General features: G+C 47.8%; 1 protein-coding gene across 3 annotated transcripts in view; it reads right to left on the bottom strand.

Moving 5' to 3' along the window:
- Window positions 1–1,269, bottom strand: part of LOC146035382 (uncharacterized) — a 103,567-nt gene extending 102,298 nt beyond the window's left edge. Inside the window, exon 1 of one of the 3 annotated variants that reach the window (XM_083158791.1) lies at window positions 1,162–1,269. The gene's annotated coding sequence lies outside the window, so the exon portion shown is untranslated. The remainder of the gene's footprint in view (window positions 1–1,161) is intronic. The other 2 variants (XM_083158789.1, XM_083158790.1) reach the window with 2 other exon arrangements.
- Window positions 1,270–25,843: the final 24,574 nt, after the last annotated feature.

Below are 25,843 nucleotides of genomic sequence, written 5' to 3'. Positions count from 1 at the left end.
AAGCAGTGTGTATATATATATATATAATATATATATATATATATATATATATAATATATAACTAGGTGATTCATATTTTGAAGATCGCTCACAGCAACGTCGGCACTCAAAGGGTTAATCAAAGGTTCCGTTATATGGTTAGAGTGTTCCAGAAACTCTTTGGAAGCAGCAATCTAATACAGTTATATAGGTATTTACCTATTTATAAATTATAAATTGACCTATATTTCATTCAATTACTCGGTTGCACCTGAAACATAATAAGAAGGAGACTGGGCTCGGGAGATGTATTTTAAAAATTGATTCACAATATTTTTCCCGAGTTATCACTTACAGATGGGGCCGGGCTCTTCTTTGCTGGGGAATCGCCAGAACGTCACCGCTGGCGATCCGCCAGCAGTCCGGCTCGCCATCTGACTGAGACGCGAATGTGTCTCACGCGCACGCGCGTCTCAGTTTCCGTCGGCGGAGCGACGGAAACCCTGTCCGTCTCCGCTTCAGGGAGATGGACAGGGTTTTAGGGGGGGGGGGGGGGTGCGGGGAGGCAGTGGGGACCCTGGGTGACTGCCGACAAGCCGTGGTGACCCGGGGGAAGCGCCGTCGGAAGGGGGCGCACGCGCATCTTGTGCGCGCATCCCCTTTCGCTGTACAGATGGCGGGTGGCGGGGGATGGCGGCTTGCGTCGCCATCGCCATCCCCTGCAATGATGAGACCTGCCCCCTCTGTATATCACATTTAGCTTTTGCTGGTTTTAGATGATACACCTTATAAACATTAAGGGGGGGGAATTAAAAGAATGAGAGATTCAGAAAGTGAGAGATTTGGTAAGAAATCTCCAGGTTTTTTTAAAGCGACAATCATTTACACTGCAAAACCAGTTTGAATTTGAAGTGTAAATGATTGCCGCTTTAAAAAATCTGGAGATTTCTTACCAAATCTCTCACTTTCTGAATCTCTCATCCTATTAAATTTCACCCAAAGTTTTTGGGAAAAAATTATTAAATACCAGGGGTATCTGGTCACACAAAAAATTCAAATGTAAGAATCGTGGAACATTTTTACGTTCATGCAAAAGTGTCCTTATAGGAATTTATGTACAAAATTCAGTCATCATTATATAGAAACTTACTTTAGTAATAATATAAATAGTTTGTTGTTTACCTGCCTTCTGCACTTATGGTTGCCTCAGTGTCCTTTGTCTATACCAGTGTTCCTCTGTCTCAGAACTGCTGTAGGCTGGCCGTGGCATCTGCTACTGTATTTGTACTAGGGATGGGCAGTGGGCTATTCCCTCCGATGCCCAGGGTGGGTCCACTTGATATCATGTGATAGTTGCACAAGTTGCTATGTGCAACCTCTTACAACCTTCTCATACAGTAAGTTAACTAGTTCAACACAGGTGATGGCCATCATACATTAAAGGCCCCAATACACGAGAAATTAGCCCAGGGAGGGACCTTATTTTAATTGCCAGTGAGCGACTGTGCATATATACAGTTATGCTCATGTGTAGCCGCTTGGCGTGAGCGGGCGCGGCACACTGCTTGTTCACCATCTGGTTTGACCTAGCAGTGTGGGCGTGGGGGGGGGCGGCAAAGAGATGCGCCCATGGTGACCAGCGTTTCACTTGCGTTCAAATGAAACCGCTGGGTGTTCCCATGCTAATGCATCGGTGACACAGATGATGATGTTTCCCGTACAGAGGTGTCTTAGGTCTGCGAGCGCTTGCAAAGTCATTTAATGGTTGTCGAATGCCATTTGTAAAAGAACATGATCTTTGAAGTGCACTTCATGAATATATTAATCAATTAGACATTACAAGACAGACAACACATAACATATAAAAAACGCATTAAGTTTATTTTTATGAGGCTTATATGGTGGTTCAGAGTTAATGAGGCATCAGAACTAAACATGTCATTTCTTTGAGGCAATGATTTGTATAGTTACCAGTCCTGCATAGACTATAATCTCCAGGGGAACTAGCAGAGCAGTCACAGCCTCAACAGTGTGTGTGTGTCACTGTCATGGCTGCTGATCTCCAAAGGTCAGAAGAGCATGTGATGGTCTCCTCCAATCAGAGCTCAGCACATGCTTCATGAGGGTAGTGCATTAGTGCATTGCCCCTTCCCAGACCCCACTGCCTGCCTGAATCTCGGGTCCCCTCTGATTTTTGGGGCCTAAAATGACTGTTCCCATCTTAGTAAATTTACCCCATAGGCTGGGTAGACACCTAAAATTTGATATGTCCAATCTGTCTGTCGGGAACAACGATCTGGAAATGTACAGTACTGTATGCTGTATGAGAAATATGACACTCAAAATTTGCTCCCAAATGCAGCATAACAGTGAAAAACAATTGCTTGGCTATACTTGTTATATCAAATTGATTTTACCAATTTTTCACACTGACCATTGTTCCCACCAGATAGATTGGACAGATAAATCTGTAGGTGTGTACCCAGCATAAGTGTGTGTAGCTGCATATGTCTGCATGGGTCCACTGTAAAGAACAGCAGTGGGTACTTGTGGAGTATCACGGCTCCCATCGTATGGCATCGTATGCCATATGTAGTGGCATACGATGCAATGCGATGTTTTACCGATTTTTGACCATTTTTGCTCAAAAATCGTATGCCATCGCATGGCATCGTATGGCATATGTAGTGGCATACGATGTGGTACGATGTTTTAGCGATTTTTGACCATTTTTGCTCAAAAATCGTATGGCATCGTATGCCATATGTAGTGGCATACGATGGCATACGATGCGATGTTTTACCGATTTTTGACCATTTTTGCTCAAAAATCGTATGCCATCGCATCAGATGCCATACGATGGCATCCGATGCGATGCGATGGCACCCGATTTTGCACTGAAATGCATCAGAATGCATTGAAATGTGTATTAAAGTAGTGAAATGCCCCCAAATGCCATTTTTCATAGTGCACCACCCCCACTATCAACGTCAACCCGAAGCGTGGCGAGCGCAGCGGTACGCGTCCTACGACCTTTTCATACCCCCACTATCCACGTCGGCGTGGAGTTGAGAATAGAATAGTGTGGCGAGCGGAGCGAGCCACCGAGCCCGAAGCGTGGCGAGCGCAGCGAGCCCCGCGTGGGGACGCGGATACCTGTGAAGCCCGCGAGGGGACGCGTATAGCTGTGAAGGTATCCGCGGGGCTCGCGCTCGCCAATCTTCGGGCTCGGTGGCTTGCTGCGCTCGCCACACTATTCTATTCTCAACTCCACGCCGACGTGGATAGTGGGGGTATGAAAAGGTTGTAGGACGCGTACCGCTGCCCCTCGCGGGCTCGCTGCGCTCGCCACGCTTCGGGTTCACGTTGATAGTGGGGGTGGTGCACTATGAAAAATGGCATTTGGGGGCATTTCACAAGTTTAATACACATTTCAATGCATTCTGATGCATTTCAATGCAAAATCGGGTGCCATCGCATCGCATCGGATGCCATCGTATGGCATCCGATGCGATCGCATACGATTTTTGAGCTAAAATGCTCAAAATCGGTAAAACATCGTATCGCATCGTATGCCATCGTATGCCACTACATATGGCATACGATGCCATGCGATGGCATACGATTTTTGAGCAAAAATGGTCAAAAATCGGTAAAACATCGCATCGCATCGTATGCCATCGTATGCGATGCGATTTTTAGCATACGATCTGCATACGATGCAGGTCGTGGGAGCCGTGATACTCCACAAGTACCCAGCAGTGTATCTAGTATCTTGTTGTGTGTTGTCACTGTATTTTTTTAAAAGTGTGTATCTGCGTATACTGTAAGTGTTGGAGCTGGTGTGAAGTCTACATTGCAAACAGCAGAGGGCACCCTAACTCCATGCAGTCACCTGTGCAGCCCCAAATGCCGATACAACAGACATTGGGCCTAATTCAGACCACAAATTATCAGAACACTTTATCCATTTGACAATGTATATCCCAAAATGTCATATTACTGGGTAAGACCAAAAAACATGGTAAATATGTCCTATATTGCCGCATTGGGGGTCATTCTGGTTGGCTCGGTACGCTGCGAAGCTCGCAACCTGTGACGCCTGTCGTGTAACCAAGACACATCCCCTCGCATGCGACCATCGAATGATTTATCCTAGCTTCACAAATAAAAGTCAGTGGGAACTGACTTTTATTTGCGGGCGATGGGACGAAGACGGGGAAGGCAACCGACGTCTTGTGACGTCAGCCGCCTGACCCCGGCAGACCTCGTCTCACCCGCATACCCATGGGAACACCCACAATTTTTATGGGGATGCCCATGAAGCGCTGGCCATCCCCGCTGCCCCCGGCCCGCCCCGATGTATGCGAATCGCGCGGCGACTATGCAAGTCCCTGAAGCCATTCGCAAAGGAGGCCCCCAAACATTGGAAAGGGGGCAAATTTGTCCCCTTCTGAGCCAACCAGAATATCCCCCATCATCTCCAGCATGACCTGGAACATGAGGGCAAGAAGGTATGAATACGGTCAGGTGTCAAATATAGTCTAAAAATTAGTTATCTATGTATGTCAGTAAGGATAAGACTAAAAAATGTTGCTCCATTAGGTATCAGATAATGGGGGAGATTCCCCGTTATCAGGGTTTTTACCGCATTTTGGGATGCTGTAAGCGATGCCCCATAGAAGCCAATGGGCTTCTACCGCATCCCCGTGCCGCCCCCCCCCCCCCGCCGCCCGCACGGACCCCCGCCGCCCCGCATCGCCCCTCACCTGTGTACGGGCGGGCAGCCAGCACAGCTCTGTGCTGCCCGGACCTGTGACCTCCTTCCTGCACTGATCCTCTTCCGGGTGCAGGGAGGAGGAGAGCCTGGCGCAGCAGCAGCAGCGCCGGGTGTGTGAGGGAGGTGGGAGCCGCCGGGACCTGCTGGGTCCCGGCGACTCTCACCGCAAAGGACAGCTCTTAACGCAGGAGCTGTCCTTTGCTATAATTATCGCATATGTTAGAACATATGTGATAATTATAAATGCGATGGGTGGCGAAGGGGGCTGAGATTCTTAGAGAATCTCCCCCAATGTTATCTGACTCCCATTTCTTTTGGGTGTTGGACTTGGGAACATCCACGAATTCAAGTAGAGTCTTATACCAAAATGATACAACTGAGATGTTCATGTAATTACTTTTGGATGTGGTATCTGTGGGAACACACTAATTGGGGATAGATTTTCATGTGCTCAATTTGTAAAGAATGGAGGAATTCAGGATGTGGTAGAAGGAATTTTTGTTGTAATCGGGAAAATAGTAGGAGCGAACGCCCTTCAAGCAAATCTCCAAAAACTCGACCCAGCTGTCGCCCAACGTGATAAATTTAGGGATTCATTTTGTGAAAGTTGAGGTATACTATATTTAGGGGAGGGTAGCTTAGAAATAAACACACGGGAAAATTTACAAAGAATACGGGCCCTTATTCTGATCGGTGCGGAAATTCCCGCATGCGGACGGACCGCCGATGTTGATCGTCTGCGCATGTGCAGAGGTCACTCTGCGCATGTGCAGGCGATTTCGCCGCACGGATTCTTTATACGCCGCACAGGGGGCGTAGAGGGGCGTGAGGGGCTACTTAGCCTCATTACCCTATGCATACGCCCCCCGTTTCATGGGCGTTCCCATGCAAACGCGGGGCGTATGCATGGTAATGAGGCCGTGACGCGTGTGTACGGGGCGGGCATCTGACATCGCCGGATGTCAGCTGCCCGCCTCTATACATGATTTCACACGGACAAGTGTCCGTGTGGTCTTGTGTTGCGGGACCTGGTGGAGCGTGCGGCCCTGCATTCGATGTTCGGCGACCATCGAATGCAGGGGCTGCTCCCACCATGGAGGAGGCGTATCCCCGTCCAAATTCATGCGGATCGCCACATATCCGCATACGGACGGCAGGTGGCGATCCGTATGGAAGGCGGGGATTCGCCTGCACGGTTGCGGCCGCATATTCTGATCGGGCCGCACCGATCAGAATAAGGGCCACGATGAGGTTCCATTCATATTAGTATTCTGGCTACCTGTCTACGACTGGCATTGGCTGCATATTTGGAATACGTATGTGTTTTTTTTTTTTTTTTTTACAAAGCTTTCGTATTTTTACAATTCGTATTTTCCGTGTCGTAGCAATTCGTATTTTTCCATGCGTACTCGTATTTCTGTTATAGTACGTATTTTAGCCTGTTTTTTTATCACAAGTGTTTTGTTCCAACTTTTACGTATGTATTTCCAATTAACATATGTCATTTTTTTTCTAAAACCTAAACCCACTTAATGAGTGGCTGCTAGTTACAACTTGGCAGGGCCGGATTATAATGGAGGCACAAGGGGTCAGTGCCCCTGGGCCCCCCTCTAGCTAGTCAGTGTGCCTTGGCTCCCGATGCTCAGCACCATTAATCATTGTCACATTGTCAGATAGGTGAAGCTGCAGCACTGCCCCACTCCCATGCACAAAACCTTTAGCTAAAAAAAATAAAATAAAAAAAAATACATGCCAACCACAGGGGGCACCTAGTTAGAGGGGGTCCCCGGGGTACTGACCCCCTGTACCCGCCCCCCCCCCTTAATCCATCCCTGTGCGGGTTTATCTAGGCGTGGAGAGGAGAGTGTGGGGTTTGTTTGGGGTTTTGCTGGTTTTAGTAAAGATTTTCTAAGTGGATTTTTTGTTGTGCAAGTTGTCCTGTGAATCTTGTTTGTATAGTAGCTTTATGAGTGTGTCTTATTTTGAATTATTTTGCCTTTTATAAGGCACACACTTGTGCATGTGAGTAGCTGAGGGCTAATATGTCAAAATAGGGGTGGTCTACATATTTTATGACTGTTTGCCACAAGCACTGGTTTGGCCTATTACATTGACCATATATTATGTGAACTAGGTGATTCATCGCGCCCTACGGGCGCTCTTCACACCGTCGTAAGGGGCTGCGCCCCCTTAATTTGTGAACGTTTGTATATGAGAAATATGGTTAGAATTGTATGAAAGATGCCTGTATTGCAACTTAGGTGTCCGCGAATCGCGGGAGGGGGGGTCGCGGAGGGTGCCGCGAATTGCAGGAGGGGGGGTCGCGGGGGGTGCCGCGAATTGCAGGAGGGGGGGTTGTGGGGGGGTGGATGCTGCGAATCGCGGGAGGGGAGGGATTGCAGAGAATCGCGGGAGGGGGGTCGCGGGGTGGGTTGCCGCAAATCGCGGGAGGGGGGTTACGGGGGCGGGGGTTGCGGCGAATCATGGTAGGGGGGGTCGCGGGGGTGTGCCGTGAATCACGGGAGGGGGGGTCACTGGGGGGGTGCCGAGAATCGCGGGGGTGTGTGTGTGTGTGCCGTGAATCTCGGGAGTGGGGGTTGCGGGGGGGTGTGACGCGAATCGCCAAAAGAAAAAATCAACACAGAAAGGTCAACACATGTAAATGTTGACATAAGTGTGGCACTTCATTGGTGTCCATGTCGACACATGAGAATGAATATGAAAACATTCAAAAAATGAAAAAAAAAACTTCAAAAACTCATGTCAACCTTTTTCATTGTCGACCATAGCCATGTCAGTGTTTTCCATGTGCAATTTAATTCTGGAGCTGCCGCAAATCGCGGGGGGGTGCCGCGAATTGCGGGAGGGGGGGTCGCGGGGGTCGCGGGGGTGGGTGCCACGAATCGCGGGAGGGGGGGTTACGGGGCGGGGGTTGCGGCGAATCATGGGAGGGGGGGTCGCGGGGGTGTGCCGTGAATCACGGGAGGGGGGGTCACGGGGTGGGGTGCCGAGAATCGCGGGGGAGGTGTGTGTGTGTGTGCCGTGAATCGCGGGAGTGGGGGTTGTGGGGGGGGGGGGTGTGACGCAAATCGCCACAAGAAAAAATCAACACAGAAAGGTCAACACATGTAAATGTTGACATAAGTGTGGCACTTCATTGGTGTCCATGTCGACACATGAGAATGAATATGAAAATATTCAAAAAATGAAAAAAAAAACTTCAAAAACTCATGTCAACCTTTTTCATTGTCGACCATAGCCATGTCAGTGTTTTCCATGTGCAATTTAATGCTGGAGCTGCCGCGAATCACGGGGGGTGCCGCGAATTGCGGGAGGGGGGGGTCGCTGGGTTGGGTGCCGCGAATCGCGGGAGGGCGGGGTTCACAGGGGTTCCGGTGGGGGGTTGCCGCGAATTGCGGGAGGTGGGGGGTCACGGGGGGTGCCGCGAATCGCGGGAGGGGGGGTTGCGGGGGGGTGTGACGCGAATCGCCACAAGAAAAAATCAACACAGAAAGGTCAACACATGTAAATGTTGACATAAGTGTGCCACTTCATTGGTGTCCATGTTGACACATGACAATGAATATGAAAACATTCAAAAAATGAAATAAATCTTCAAAAACTCATGTCAACCTTTTTCATTGTCGACCATCGCCGTGCCAGTGTTTTGCATGTGCAATTTAATTCTGGAGCTGCCGCGAATCACGGGGGGGTGCCGCGAATTGCGGGAGGGGGGGGTCGCGGGGGTGGGTGCCACGAATCGCGGGAGGGCGGGGTTCACAGGGGTTCCGGTGGGGGGTTGCCGCGAATTGCGGGAGGTGGGGGGTCACGGGGGGTGCCGCGAATCGCGGGAGGGGGGGTTGCGGGGGGGTGTTTACGCGAATCGCCACAAGAAAAAATCAACACAGAAAGGTCAATACATGTAAATGTTGACATAAGTGTGCCACTTCATTGGTGTCCATGTCGACACATGACAATGAATATGAAAAAATTAAAAAAATTAAAAATAAATCTTCAAAAACTCATGTCAACCTTTTTCATTGTCGACCATAGCCATGTCAGTGTTTTGCATGTGCCATTTAATCCTGGGGCTGCTGCGAATTGCGGGGGGGGTGCCGCGAATCGCGGGAGGGGGGTCGCAGGGGGGCTGCCACCAATCGTGCAAGGGGGGGTCGCGGGGGGGTTCTTTTTGCCGCGAATCGCGGGAGGGAGGTCGCGGGGGGGGGGGGGGGGGGTTTCCACGAATCGGGGGGGGGTCACGGGGGAGGGTTTGCCGCGATTCGCGGGAGGGGGGGTCGCGGGGTGGTGGTTATGCAGCGAATTGCGGGAGGGGTCGTGGGGGGGTTCTTTTTGCAGCGAATCGCTGGAGGGAGGGTCGCGGGGGTGTTTTTGCTGCGAATCGCTGTAGGGGGGGTCGCGGGGGAGCGGGTGTTTTTGCCGCGAATCGCAGGAGGGGGGGGCGCGCGGGGGGGAGGTTTTGCCGCAAATCGCGGGAGGGGGGCGCTCACCTGGTGGCTGTGGAGTAGCAGTGCTGGGCAACATGGGAAGGCAGTGGGTGTCTGGCACTGTCTGTGGGCTCACTGGGCTGGTTCTCTGTCACATACCTCCCAACATCACCCTCTCCAGGAGGGACACAATGCTCTGTTTCTAGACTTCCCCTTAATGTATGATTGCCATCACCTGTTTTAAACAGGTTAATTTCTCAGAAAGGTGTTCAGCACAGATGAAGGCAATCACACATTAAGAGGAAAGTCCAGGAACAGAGCGTTATAGACACAGACACCCACTTTGAGTGACAGATGTAGCCAAATATATAGGAGATTGGTCCTGAACCACTAACCTAGGGCACATTTGCAAGTACCATGTGACACCCAGGGTGGGAAATTCGACCCTAGCTTATGCTTCTTTATTATTAATTCCCTAACACTTTAGTTTCTCACTAGTGTTCTGACCTGAGGTAACTGGCTTTCACCGGCTTTTTGAGATCCTGCTCCCCGGATTAAAATTTAAGGTGCCCACACACGGTGCGATGGTCAGATCATTTAGTTCAAAATTGTTTAAACTTTCTCAATGTCATAGACACATGTGCTCCATCAGTGACTGATTAACATATAGGATGATTATAGGGTGCCAGGATGGGGGGGGGGACCTATAGGTGAAAGCAGAAAAATAAAATGAAGACCTCATTTATTCCATGCTTGTTTGCTATAACCCAAAGTACTGTGGGGGTACGCTTCACAGTAGTACTCCTTATAAATGTATGCCTTATTAATTTTACGCTACACAGTAGTACTCCTTATAGATGTATGCCGCACAGTAGTATTGTCTATACACAATGCCCACAGTAGTAGTGCCCCATACACTTAATTCCCACAGTAGTAGTGCCACTTCTACACATAATGCCGACAATAGGACTGCCCCTTATCTACATAATACCCGATGGAGTGCCCCTTATACACATATCTCCACATGTCCCTCCAGCAGCCCCATTCCCTGTGTCACTCTAGCAGCTTTCCCACCTCTCTGTGTCCATACAGCCCCCTCTCACCTTGTCTTCAGCATGCATAGAGTCTGCACCTCTTTTCATTTCAACAGCGGTGACGGTATGACATCACATACACCGGTTCAGAAAAGGAAGCCGCTATCAAAGGAATTCAATTGGAATTACTGAGCAGGGCTGTGATAGAGGTGGAACTAGCTTTCCCTACCACTTTGTGCCAGCTCATTCCCCTCCACTTTAACTGCTGTATGTAAGTTATATGTAAGATGAAATCTATGCCATGCCAGTCCTTTATCTTCAATGCCATATTGATTCTTCTGAGCTTGAGGATGTGTTGGTCAATACCCATCTAACCTTGATGATGACTGCTGGATGCCCTGGTATCCTCCATCTCTTTTTCATAGTTCTGTAATTATCAGTTGCAATTTCTTTAGTATCATCTATCTAGTCCTAGAATGATTCCTTTGCATACCGTATACCTGGGTGCCGGACGGGGTCCTGACAGTCGGGATCCCGACAGGCATTTACCCGACGTCGGGATCCCGACTGTCAAAACTCCGACAGCCGGGTTCCCGACGGCCGTCGGCTATTTTTTCCTCGGGTCCACGACCCCCATAGAGGGAGAATAGAATAAGTGGCTCCCGTAAGCGAGCCACCATGCCCGCTGTGTGGCGAGCGAAGCGAGCCCGCAATGGGTTTAGTTGCGCTCACCATGCTGTCTGGTCTGGCCAGTTGGGATCCTGATGTCGGGCTAATGACTGTCGGGATCCCGACTGTAAGACCCCTGTACCACACCCCTTATACCTAGCATGATGATTTCTGTAACTCCAAACTGTGAGCAATTGAGGCCTCCACTTGGAGATATCACTGACCCAATTTGGCCCAATGGGATGGCCCAATTTGAGAAGATTTGGTCATTTGCTGCTTTCAACCACTTTTTCCAACATGCACAACAATTATGTGATTATTCAAACACACATCTGTTTTTTAAGGCCAAACAAACTGCTATTAGAGCTCAATTTCCCAATATCACCAATTACATCATGACAAATGTGGCTAGATATAGTCAAACTAGTTAAAAGCAATGTACTTTCACTTTGAGCTGTGACAGTTTTACTTTCACTTTGAGCTGTGACAGTTTTTAGACCACAAACTCTCCATTTTACCCCTATTCCCTATCTGCTCCTACCTCCAATCTCTGTCTTCACAGCTCCCTCTATCCATATCCAGCAAGTTTGAAACTGATGCGTATCCCTGCAAAAATTGCTTTTACTTTCTGTTATGACATCTTTTAGTACACAAAGGAGTAATTTGGTCCTGTCGAGTGGCCTCTGTTGGTCACTGGAGGTACCTTACCTCATAGAGGTGAGGAGAAGTTAGCCATGTGTGCGCCTGGTTTCCATAGTGATGAGATGCGATGCACAACCCGGAAACAGCTGAGTGATGATGCCGTTTGACACGTGGGGATGCGTTACCTGATGCTGCACCTGTCTCACGCTACTTTGGGGCCACATTCTGGTATTTAAGGTGAGCACTTGTATAGGTTAAATTGTGTCTGTATTTTGTATGCCGCCTGAAGAAGGGTAATAAAACCCGAAAGCTCGCACTACGATGGCGTGTGTTTCATTATTTGGAGAGAAATCCGTGGGTGCCACCTATTGGACTGGTGTATATGAATTTACTCTGGCTTGGCACAGCGGTATTGCTGTAACCCAGTTGGGAGAAGGAGGGTGCCGGCCTATTGGACTTATATATATATATATATATATATATATATATATATATATATATATAAAGTGTCTACACCATTTATTTTGAGGCTGGAAAATTAAAGCCCTGATACCAGTTTACATCATTGTTTCAAACCCAAAAGTAAAACCAGTGATCTTTTGTTGGAGGTTAGGAAATAAGGGACCTTGCCATAATTGGCCACCCTGATCTATATGTATAAGTATGATTTACCTATCCGGAGTGATATTCTCCTATTAAAGTCAATTAATGATTGGGATCAATACAAACATTTTACACACAAACGGTTCTAATAAACTAATAAAAAATTCTCTAATTAAGGAATAATAATTACAGTATTAATTTTCGTTACATTTGGAACATCCAGCGTGAATAAATCATTCAAACTTCCTTACAAGTTAAAAACATCTCTAATTGCTTAAAGATTAATATCAAACCCCTGATGAAGTCTCATAAAGAGACGAAACGTGTCGGGTACTTGGTATGATCCCTATTCCAAGAAAAAACTTCTATTCCAAGTGCATTAGCTTTTTATGTATTTTTTAATAAATGTTTTATATTTAAAAGAAGTCTTGGTTGATAATAATTTTACATAGAGTGGAAAGACTGAATACATTGTATTGTTGAATTGTACATGGGCGCTTAATAACACTATTGGGTTGTGTATTGGATTGTGTGGATCCCTCTAGTAGGGGATCTAGTGTTAATAGCGACCGCCCCATATCTAGCGCAAATACCTAGTGATATTGTATTGAGATATATATATATATATATATATCTCATATATTTAGCCAGATCTGTCACTCATCCCAGTGTGTATAACGCTGGGCAGGATTACAAGAGTGATTGACAGCATTATACACACATAGTTTCTGCCTTAGGCCCCCGCCCAGCGTTAGACACAATTCCGCCCCCCCCCCCCCCCCGGGGGATAGGCCAGCGTTATACACATCCCCACCCCCTTAGCAAACACCTCCCCCCGCCCACCCCCCCAATCCCCACTCCAGCATGTGCAGGTGTGCCTGCACACCACCCACGCAAGCAGTGAGTCTGCACGCATACCACCCTCCCCTGGATCAGCGGGTCTGCCCGCAACGCCCCCTTGAGCGGGTCAACCCACCCCCCCCCCCACCCCCGCAAACAGGGAGTCTGCCTGCACCAAACACACACACACACACACCCCCCCCCCCGAAACAGCGGGTCTGGCCGCGACCCCCACCCCATCAGCGGGTTTGCACACCCCCCCATCAGCGGGAGTCTGCATGCCCCCCCCCCCCGTGAGCTGGTCTACAAGCACACCACCCCCAAGCGGGCCTACCCGCGCCCACCTGCCGCAGTAGTGGGTATGCCCGCCCAGAGGGGTCTGCGCGCATACCATCCCCCCCCCCATGATCAGCAGGTCTGCCCACAAACAACCCCCCCCCCCAGCGGTTCTGCCCGCACCCCCCCCCCTTCTCGCTGGAGCAGCAGATATGCCCGCACCCCCTCGCTTAAGCAGTGGGTATCCCCCCCCTGAAGCAGCAGAGGGTCTGCCGACGCCGCTGATCCAACGGGGGGGGGTGCGGGGGAGGGCAGGCATACCTGCTGCTCCGGGTGGGGGATGTGGGCAGACCCACTGCTCCGGGGGGGAGGGTCATAGGTGCCGATTCTGTGGGTGTTCAAGGGCCCGAGCACCCACGAAAATTGATGAGCACCCACGGGCCCGAGTACATTATGTATGTGTAGCTCTGTTGCCGTAATTTGAATATTGGAGACACCTGTGCTCCATAATATAAATTGGTATTATTTTGTGGCCACACCTCTTCCCCATGAAGCCATTCCTCTATATTTTTGGCATGAGCACCCACCAACAAAAACATAAATCGGAACCTATGGGCGGCCAGACCCAATGTTCCAGGGGTGGGGTGGGGGTGGGGGGGGGGGAGTGCGGGCTTAGCCCCTTACAACGAGGCTAAATTCAAAATCGGCTAATGTGGAAAAGTTGACCTGAATAAGAAACGTGAATAAGCTTTTTGATCTGAGTCAACATCTTCTGTTCTGGCAAGAGGCCGAAAGTTTCACTTTTTAGGTGAAAAGGACGAGATGTTTTGTTCTATGGAAGCTACATAATTAGCAACATCAGCGGATCTCTCACATTATAATACAATGTATTATATTCCAAGGCCTTCTCCTTAGCGGGAACAATAGCACATTGGTCTCGAGTTTCAGTTTAGACAGATTTTGTATTGTGAGAACAGCTTTTGTATTGTGAACTTTTGTATTGTGAGAAATATGGTTAGAATTGTATGAAAGATGGCCTGTATTGCAACTTGAGTTATAGGTTATAGAAATGTGTTAAGGTGGCCATACATCAGAAAGATATTGTACCCAATCATACAATCTCAATTGATTGTAAGATGGATTGTATGCAGATTATGCGCACATCTTGTGTACACAAATCATACAATCAATCATCAGATGGATTGTATGACTGATTGTATGATGGATTGTATGCAGATTGTGTGCACATCTTGCATACACAATCATACAGCAGATGGATTGTATGACTGATTGTAAGATGGATTGTGTGTAGAATGTGTGTCCAAAAACCACCAAGGACTGCCAGGGATTTCAAGGGAAATTGTACACAATCATGAGCGCAATCGATCTTAAGATCGATCTTTCTGATGTATGGCCAGCTTGAAATAGAGAGCATATTGTCTATGGGCAGTATTCAATGAGAAAAGTTCTCCGTGTTTTGTGGAGAATTTGTGCTTTTTTCGCCTTGGACGGAGCATTTTGCTCTCCAAAAGCGAGCAACCCTATTCAATGTGAAATGTTCTCCGTCTTTCTAAGTGATTTTCGCCGTCTCTCTCCGTGTAGAAATTCTCCATCTTTTGATGGAGAGCTGGAATGTGAACTTTTAAACGGAAAGGTTTTTTTTTTTAATTTTGGTGTAAAAAAATCAGGTTTTTTTTCCTGTGAAGGGGCATGTTATTTGTATTCATGTGCTTATAGCACATGAATATATATTTAATTTTAAAAAAAATATATTTTTTTTTCATTATTTTTTTTTTTTTTTTTTTACACAGTGCAGCCAGCAGGGGGCCCGAGCGCTCGAGCCGCTCATTAGATATTCATATATTCACTGCACCCGATAGTTAATATGCACGTTCGGATGCAGTGAATACTGGGTCCCCCGCTGGCTATAGGGGGGGGCAGCCTGTGCTGCCTGGGTCCAGGGGAGCCCACCACCCCTATACATTCCTCTGGAGCAGCCAGGGAGACTTTGATCTCTCTCTGGCTGCTTCCGTGCTTCCGGCTCCCTGAAAGCTCCCTGCTGCGGACGCTCGTCCGCTGCAGGGGTTAAGACTCGCCGCGAGTGGCGGCGAGTCTTAAATACATTGAATAGAGGGAGCAGGAGGCTCCGGAACGCGGAGAATCTCCGCAAAAACAGGGAGAGTGCATGGAGAGCGAAATAAAACGCTCTCCATGCACGGAGAACTTTAACATTGAATACTGCCCTCTGTATATTCAGCACTTTTCAGTATGGAACACTGTGAAATATATTTAACTTAAGTAAGAAACTTTGTTACAATTTTTTTCAAATAAATATTTAAAATGTTTTTTTTTTTTTTTTTTGTAACAAGGTTCAAATACATATGAATAAAACAAGTTTCTATTTTTTGAATAGAAGACCTTTTGAAATGAATAAAATGGAAGACCATGGGCCAAATGTGTGAGAATCCGAGAATCATTTAGACTACAAAACCAGCATGATTTTACAATGTAAATGATTGCAGCTTTCTGATTCTCACACCCTATTACATTTTGCCCCAGGGGTGTGTCTGCCCATTGGCCAGGATGTCCCTTGGTGAAGACTGCTTGGTTCTAACTTAGTGCTGCCTGTGACTAATTAATGGCGTGATTACACTTGCTGTATTTATTAAGACTTTCCAGGGGTGCTAGCTGAAGGATGCTACCTGGAGTTAAAACCCACAACCATTGGGGAGATTTACATAATTTGTTGAAATCTCAGTCCACCACACAGTGCTCTCACCCACATCACCCAGCAACAATTTGGTTCGGTATGACTTGACAATCGTCAGAATCCTGCCCACCGATATTGAGATGGGGGGAAGAGTGAAAAAAAAGTTCCCTTCGGGCTTGGTGGTTTGATTCACTTGCCTTGCCATAGGTTCTATTCTCCCGCCACAAGTAAAAATAGCCTGTGTTGGTCAGAATCATGACTGTTGGGCACTTGAACAATTGTCATTTAGACATCTGTTTACTGACCCTTGGGATCCCCTATCGTCAAATCCACCCCAAAAATTGCAGTTACAGATTTCAGCAACAAAGCGAGACACTTTCCAATACCTTTTCCGGGTGCCTTCAACCCTCCACTTTGTAACGGGACTGAAATAATATATGCAGCAGTCGTAAATAACACATGAATACGCTAGTTTTAATGTGCTTTTTTTCCCCCTAGCAATATTAATTAGTGCATTAAATAGGGCTGAACCATTGCAAAAGTAGCATGTTCCTATGTTAAATATTTACAGAGTACCCAGGAGTGCTGCTGACATATATATGTCTGTGTGTGTGTGTGCAGGGCCGGCAACAGAAATCTTGGGGCCCTGTACAATGATATTTCTGGGGCCCCCCACCTAATCCCAAATCCACACAACGCTCTTCTGCATGAGCCTCATTTAACCTTTTGCTGCTCCAGATCCTGCTTTCAGGTGCGGACTTCTCTCATTCTCAGTCCTGCTGGCCTGGCTCCCAGCTGCTGCTGGCCTGTCACTTTCACAAAAGAACGCTGAGCACTACGAGCAGGCAGGGCAGGTCTTTCACAGAGTGCGGAACAGACGATCCGCGCATGCGCAGTAAAAGTCCAGGAGACAGAGACTGAGGCCACAGCACCAGTGGCGGGTATGGCTGTGCGCCTGCTGCCCCAGGCCATGCGCACACACAGAGTAGATAGCTCTGAGCACTAAGTGGCAGGGCGCACACACACACAGTAGATGGCAGTCAGACTCAGCCACACACAGATGGTGCACAGTAGACGGCCAGGCCCCCAAAGGTCACTGACAGACCAGCTAGTACAGGCAGTGGCCATGTCGGGGCATGGAAACTCTGGGGCACTTCAGATCTCTGGGGCCCGTCACACTTGACCCCCCCCCCCCCTCCCCTGTTGCCTGCCCTGTGTGTGTGTAGGTATATATTATATAAAATAAATATGCAGGTGCTTACAAAGGGTTTTTATTTGTTAGGTGTTTCCATATATAATGTATATGTAAAGCAACCTGCAGCATAGCCTTATTTTTCCTTAGTACCCCATAGCCTCTTCCCAATGCCTGCTTCCCACTTCCCCACCACAGCCTCTCCCCAGTGTGCTCGCTCTGCCCACCATCTCTCCCCTGCCTTGCCCACAGTCTCTCCCCTATGTGACCACTCTGGTTGCCTTGTCTCCATCCTGGATGCTGGCTTTGCTGCGCTTGCCTGCTGACGGAATTCAGCTTGCTGGGATGCCATTGTCTTTAACCCCTTCCTGACAGAGCCTGTTTTTGCCTTCCTGACAGAGCCCTTTTTTTCAATTCTGACATGTCTCACTTAAGTGGGGATAACTTTTTTTTGCTTTTACTTATCCCAGTGATTTTGAGATTGTTTTTTCGTGACACATTGTACTTCAAGTTAGTGGTAAATTTTCGTCGATACAGTCTGTGTTTTTTTGTGAAAAATACCAAAATATCGTGAAAAAATGGAAAATTTTGCGATTTGCAAAATGTTAAATTTTCTGCTTGTGAGACAAATAATCTTACCACTCAAAATAGTGAATAACTAACATAGACCATATGTCTACTTTATGTTTCCATCATTATTTCAACCTCATTTTCATTTTTTTGGACACTAGGAGGCTTAAAATATGAATAGCAAATTCTCAAATTTTCAAGAAAATTTCAAACACTGATTTTTTTAGGGACCAGGTCAGTTATGATGTGACTTTGAGGGACTTGTATGTGAGACACCCCCATAAATGATGCCATTTCAAAAACTGCACCCCTCACAGTATTCAAAACAGCATTTTGGAAGTTTGTTAACCCTTTAGGTGTTTCACAGGAATTAAAACAAAGTGTAGGTGAAATTTCAAAATTTCATTTTTTTTTCGGATTTTCAATTTTAATACATTTTTCTAAGGAACACAGTAGATTTTACTAGAGAAATGTGACTAAAAATTGATTCCCCCAATTCTTTGGTTTTCATAAATATCCTATATGTGGCCCTAGTATGCACGGTGACCAAACCACAGGCTTCATAATAGAAGGAGCACCTACTTGATTTTGGAGCCTCCTTTTTATGAGATTATTTTTTAGGCACCATGTAGGTTTCTAGGCACCATAAAATGCTAAAAGTTAGGTACCCCCCCACAAGTGACCCCATTTTGCAAACTACACCCTTCAGGGAATTCATCAAGGGGTATAGTGTACATTTCAAACCCCCAGGGGTTTCACCAATTGTGGTACAACTGGGCAGTGAAAATGAAAAAAATAAATTTTTCATTTTCACAGCTCAGTTGTATCAAAATTGGTGAAACCCCGGGGGGTTTGAAATGTACACTATACCCCTTGATGAATTCCCTGAAGGGTGTAGTTTGCAAAATGGGGTCACTTGTGGGGGGGTTCCACTGTATGGGTGTTTCGGGGGTCATTCAACCAGAATCTGTGCTGCAAAATCCAAAAATCACTCCTTCCCTTCTGAGTCCTGCCATGCACCCAACTGGTATTTTTTGGTCACATGTGAGGCATTGCCGTACTCGGGAGAAATTGGGGCACAGATTTTGGGGTGCTTTTTCTCCTTCATACCTTGTGAAAATTAAAAATTTTGAGCCAGAACTGCATTTTTCTGTAAAAAAATGTAATTTTTTACAGAAAAATGCAGTTCTGGCTCAAAATTTTTAATTTTCACAAGGAATGAAGGAGACAAAGCACCCCAAAATCTGTGCCCCAATTTCTCCCGAGTACGGCAATGCCTCACATGTGACCAAAAAATACCAGTTGGGTGCATGGCAGGACTCAGAAGGGAAGGAGTGATTTTTGGTGGTGGAATGAATGGTGGGTGCTATGTCGCATTAGCAAGACCCCCGAAGCACCAATACAGTGGAACCCCCCCACAAGTGACCCCATTTTGGTCACCAGCTTTGGGATGGGGGCTGGCGCTGCGGCTGGCGGGGGGGTGGGAGCGGTGCTGGCGCTGCGGCAGCCGGGTGGGTGGGAGGGAGGGGGGCTGCCGGGTGGGAGGGGGGGGGGGCTGGCGATCGGTGGTGATCGGTGCTGTACAGCACCGATCACTGTGTTACCGAGCGGCTTAGCCGCCGGTAACACAGAAAACGCTGCAATTGGCTGTTCACATTTGAACAGCCAATCGCAGCGATCGCCGCGAGGGGGGATGTCTGCTGTCAGGGACAGCAGACATCTCCAAACTGTCACCGCGTCTATAGACGCGGTGACAGTAAAACCATGACGTATATATACGTCTTCGGTCGGGAAGTACCTCCCGACCATGACGTATATATACGTCATATGTCGGGAATATCTATGTATATATATGTGTGTGTGTGTGTGTGTATGTATATGTATATATGTGTATATATGTGTGTATATATATATATGTATATATATATATATATATATATATATATATATACACATATATATATATATATATATATGTGTGTATATATATATATATATATATATATATATATATATATGTATACACACATATATATACACACACACATATACACATGTGTATATATATATATATATATATATATATATATATATATAAAATTCAGCTGATTTCATTTATTTTTATTTTCAGCAGCTCATGCTGCTGCTGCTGCTGCTGCTGTGGGTACGGGGGTGGGCGGGGGGAGCGCACGCTGCGTGCGCTCCGGCTGCGACTGCCGGGTGCTGCTGCCCTGGACGGTGAGCTGCCGGGGGGGTGGGAGGGGGTGTCTGCGGATCGGTGGTGATCGGTGCTGCACCGATCACCACCGATTTCTGTGTTACCGAGCGGCATAGCCGCCGGTAACACAGAAATAGCTGTGATTGGCTGTTCACATTTGAACAGCCAATCACAGCGATCGCCGACCGGGGGGGGCACCCCTGCCCCCCCTGGGCGACGAGGGGGGATGTCTGCTGTCAGGGACTGCGTCTCTAGACGCAGTGACAGTTAGAAGCCATGACGTACATGTACGTCAAATGTCGGGAAGTACTTCCCGACCATGACGTACATGTACGTCAAATGTCGGGAAGGGGTTAAATTGACAACAGGCATCCTGGCCAGCGCTAAAACATAAGGCTCATGTCTGCTGATATGTTGGTGCATCGTGCTGGGTGTACAGACAGGCAGCGAAAGACACAGATACAAGAATGAATCCCGCACCAGTTTTAATTTATCATACAAGAGACCTTCTTCACTACATAGTATATATATTTAAAGAAGCAATGCCTAATAATTCCGAGATACTACCTACTACCTAAATATTGACCTAAAACACCCATACAAGAAAAGTAAGTAGAGTTATGGGCAGGGCCGGCGCCACCACTAGGCAGCATAGGCGAATCTAGGGGGTGGTCCGGGGGTGCACAGGACCACTCATTAGCCCATTTTGTAGCTGAGGGATGGGGCTTTCCAACGAGCCCAGCCCTGTGTCTCTAGCCCCCTGGGAACCAGAGATACGGCCAGGCAAAGCTGGAACGTTTTCCCTATAGGATAACATGGGACCCGCTAAATCCGACCCCCACCCAGTTCAACGGCTGCCAGTTCCCCCTTCGGCATCACTGAAGCTCGAGGCTGATCTCAGTCGAACCCAAATCGCTGGGCCTTCAATCTGATACCAGGCTGGATCCATATGGGTTAATTGGTTCCAGGGATATTGAGGTTAAACGTTTTTTTTTCATTTCTTAAATGTAATTTCATGACTGTTTATGTTCTTTGAGGGCAGATTTCTCTGGAACCAAACAGCCCAGTTTCACGGGACCAAAATCATTCAAAGCCAACTCAAAAGTTCTTCAATATGATACTGGTCTCATGTAAATGGGTCAGTTGTTTCCGAAGATATAGCTGGTTGGTTAAAGGGGGGTAGGGAGAGGGGAGTGGTTGTCTCTCCCCTTCACACCAGAAAATGCAGGGACTTGGCTGGTGTATAAAGGGTCAGCCTGGGAATGTCCCTTCATGATCCTAGGACCATATTCCCGGGTAAATCCCTGCATTTTCTGTTGTGAAAGGGGTATTATTTCAAACAGCCGTGACCTGCAGTGCTCTGAATACAGCCGGGCAGCCCCCTGCTCTCTGCCCAGCTGTCAATGACTGTCACCCCTACAGCTTCCGCTCCAATTCTTCTCCCCGCTTTCACCTCAGCCCGCCCCCCCTTTAATCATGTGGTGCCGGCGCCCGGCATGCTCCCCCGACATCACGCACAACAACAGCGCGCACAATATTTCAAATGTCCACTTGGGACACCAGGAGGGGAGAGGGAGCGTACTCTGCGCTGCGCTCTGCTCCTCTCCCCATAGAAGCAGCTGCACCGCTCTCCATCTCTCACTGCAGCAGCAGCGAAGGCTCATATAAAACTTTATGGTACTTGTGTAGTTTCACGGCGCCACCGCGTGCACAGTCTGTGTCTGAAACTTGGCAGCTTGCCAGACGCTCTGTTTAACTGTGCGTGTGCCGCTCTAGCTGTTCTCAGCGCAGCGCGTGGCTGCTTTCCTTATGTAAGCTATGATATCAGCGTAGCGCTGGGCAGCAGCAGCGCACGCTGCCCAGCGCTGACAGGTCACTGTGGTACTTGTAGTTCCACAGTGAAATAGGCAGTCCTGCGCTCCACTGACAACCCAGCTAAAGTGTCTAAATCCAGACTCCTGCGCACCACTGACAACCCGGCAATTTAGACGCTAAAGCATCTAAATCCAGACTCCCTGAACTGGACATCCCTGAACTGAGCTCGCTGCGCTCGCCACGCTTGGGGCTCGGTGGCTCGCCACACTTTATAAAATCAACTCCATGCCGACAAGGATAGTGGGGTATGAAAAGGTCGTAGGACGCGTACCGCTGCCCCTCGCAGGTTCGCTGCGCTCGCCACACTTCGGGATGGCGTGGATAGTGGAATTAACAAGGTCGACAGCTGTTACGTCGACTAGTGTCATTGTGAACAGGTTTAATAGTGTACCCCTAGACCCTACTAGTCCCCATCTTAGCGGTTTGCAGGGAGTCTGGATTTAGACGTCTAAATTGCCGGGGTGTCCAGTTCAGGGAGTCTGGATTTAGACGCTATTGCGTCTAAATTGCCGGGTTGTCAGCGGTGCGCAGGAGTCTGGATTTAGACGCTTTAGCGTCTAAATTGCCGGGTTGTCAGCGGTGCGCAGGACTGCCTATTTCACTGTGGAACTACAAGTACCACAGTGAGGGAGAAAATACTTGTATAAAACAAGTAGGCAGCGCTTATTTCAATGAATAAACCAAATGGTTATAAAGGTATAAATTTTACTGTTTAAAATAGCATAGAAATACAGTATACATTTACAGGTAAAAAACAATGAAAAACATAACTCAATAAAAAATTGAAGGGGGGGAAAATAAAAGTAAATTGGAATTAATTGCAATGATAAAAAAGTGGATATCCCGCCTCAGTGGACATGCATATACGGGGATAGATGTATTTGATCACTGGATTGTGGCAAACAGGTAAGTGCACTTTACCGACTTGGGGATCTGGATCCTTTATGGAGAAAGAAATTGTAGCTGGAGTGTCCTCACAATTTTTGCAGCCGTGGAATTTGCCGCTGGAGGAGTTTGAAGACACAGGTGAAGTCAGTCCTCAGATTGAGGTGTGAGACAGATGGTTTGATGTCTCGAACACCGGAGGGATGTTAATACAACGATAGCCTGTAGTTACCAGCAGTAAATGGAATGTGGCTTCCGTGTCCAAGTTGGAGACCTCGCTCAGTATGGATGTTGTTAACCAGCGATATCCTGGAACACGGTGTCCGCCTTTGCATGGGATCCAGTATTGGGGTATAAATGAATGTCCACAACCAAGTGAAAGACCACAGCAGCGTCCTGAGTATGTCCTGAGGTGGGGATAAACCAAGGAGTTCACCTAACGCGTTTCACTGCGTCCTGCAGCTTTATCAAAGGTGCAGGACGCAGTGAAACGCGTTAGGTGAACTCCTTGGTTTATCCCCACCTCAGGACATACTCAGGACGCTGCTGTGGTCTTTCACTTGGTTGTGGACATTCATTTATACCCCAATACTGGATCCCATGCAAAGGCGGACACCGTGTTCCAGGATATCGCTGGTTAACAACATCCATACTGAGCGAGGTCTCCAACTTGGACACGGAAGCCACATTCCATTTACTGCTGGTAACTACAGGCTATCGTTGTATTAACATCCCTCCGGTGTTCGAGACATCAAACCATCTGTCTCACACCTCAATCGGAGGACTGACTTCACCTGTGTCTTCAAACTCCTACAGCGGCAAATTCCACGGCTGCAAAAATTGTGAGGACACTCCAGCTACAATTTCTTTCTCCATAAAGGATCCAGATCCCCAAGTCGGTAAAGTGCACTTACCTGTTTGCCACAATCCAGTGATCAAATACATCTATCCCAGTATATGCATGTCCACTGAGGCGGGATATCCACTTTTTTATCATTGCAATTAATTCCAATTTACTTTTATTTTCCCCCCCTTCAATTTTTTATTGAGTTATGTTTTTCATTGTTTTTTACCTGTAAATGTATACTGTATTTCTATGCTATTTTAAACAGTAAAATTTATACCTTTATAACCATTTGGTTTATTCATTGAAATAAGCGCTGCCTACTTGTTTTATACAAGTATTTTCTCCTTTTCTATCAGTGGGGAGTGACTACCCCCACACCCAGGCAGCAGCTTACATTATAGAACCAGCTCATTTTCATAGCGCTTGATTATTCCCAGTGAATATCTCCAAGTACCACAGTGACCTGTCAGCGCTGGGCAGCAGCAGCGCACGCTGATAACATTGCTTACATAAGGAAAGCAGCCACGCACACACAGCCACGCAAACACAGAGTCTGGCAGACTGCCAAGTTTCAAAGTTTCACTGTGCGCGCGGTGGCGCCGTGAAACTACAAAAGTACCACATTTACAGTAAGTGGCACTTTTGGGGGCATTGCTTAAGGGACGCTACAAGTGGCGGTATGTGGGGGCATTACGCATAATGTGTGGTTTAATGTGTAAGGGGCATTACGGTGTGCAGCATCATGTGTAAGCGGCATTATGTGTGCAGCATCATGTGTAAGGGACATTATGTGTGCAGCATCATGTGTAATGGGTGTTATGGTGTGCGGCATCATGTGTAATGGGTGCTATGGTGTGCGGCATCATGTGTAATGGGTACTATGGTATGCAGCATCATGTGTAATGGGTACTATGGTGTGCCGCATCATGTGTAATGGGTACTATGGTGTGCCGCATCATGTGTAATGGGTACTATGGTGCACGGCATCATGTGTAATGGGTACTATGGTGCACAGCATAATGTGTAATGGGTACTATGGTGTGCCGCATCATGTGTAATGGGTACTATGGTGTGCCGCATCATGTGTAATGGGTACTATTGTGCCATCAAGCAAGAACCCCCTAGCAATGAGCACGTAGGTAAGCAGCACTTATGTGGCAAATATGTAATGGGCATTACGGTTTGTTATATAGTATATAATGGGCATCATTATGTGTGGCACAATGTGTAATGGGCATTATGGTGTGTGGCCTTATGTGTAATTGGCATTACGGCGTGTGGCCTTGTGTAATGGGAGTTTGCTAAAATGTGTAATGGACATTACTGTGTATGGTTAAGTGTAATACCACATCCCTTTTTGTGATGCCACGCCTGCCACGCGGCGTGTAGCCTTGTGTAATGGGAGTTTGCTAAAATGTGTAATGGACATTACTGTGTATGGTTAAGTGTAATACCACATCCCTTTTTGTGATGCCACGCCTGCCACGCGGCTACGCCGCGCAAAGGTCCCCCTGCTATTATATCTAGATCTGGGACCACCCATTACCATAATTCTAGATTTGCCTATGCTAGGCAGCTCTAGGCATTTGCCTAGGGCGCCGGCCACTGGAGTGCGGTAATGAGCTGCAATAGGAAAGGTCCCACCTGCACCGAGAGCAGGAGGAAGAAAGCCGCTGCCCGCTAATCTCCCTCTGACCTGCTGCCCGCCAGCCTCCTTCTGTCCTGCCGCCCACCAGCCTCCCTCTGTCCTGCCGCCCGCCAGCCTCCATCTGTCCTGCCGCCCGCCAGCCTCCGTCTGACCTGATGCCCGCCAGCCTCTCTCTGACCTGACGCCTGCTATCCAGCCTCTGCCTGCGCACCCTCATACCAGCGCCTCCCGGATCCATAAAACAGATGGCTGGTGCTGCAATAGATCCGGAGGAGAGAGACCAACAGAGGTGCCTGCCGAATGGGGCACTGCAGGGCAAGGACAGGGCAGCAGAAGCCAGCCCACGAAAGAGTAGAGCCATCCGCCACCCACACATTATACCCCACCAGCAATGGTCTGAGGTAAGGGGGAAGGAAGCCGGGCAGGAGCACCGCAGCCTTTGAATATATACATACTCACCGAAGCATCCAAATAGAAAACTTGTAATCCATAGTTCCCATAATTAGGACCTGGGGGGGGGGGGGGGGTGATAGGCAGACAGTTTGCCTAGGGCGCTGGGGAACCTTGCACCGGCCCTGAAAATCCTATAATACTGAATAAAATTTTACTTTTACAATTAAGTGATTCTCC

This window comes from Crinia signifera, chromosome 9, assembly GCF_055691185.1.
Source record: "Crinia signifera chromosome 9, ASM5569118v1, whole genome shotgun sequence".
NCBI lineage: Eukaryota > Metazoa > Chordata > Amphibia > Anura > Myobatrachidae > Crinia > Crinia signifera.
Note: the sequence above shows the minus strand (reverse complement) of the source record. Positions and strands in the feature narration are given on the sequence as shown.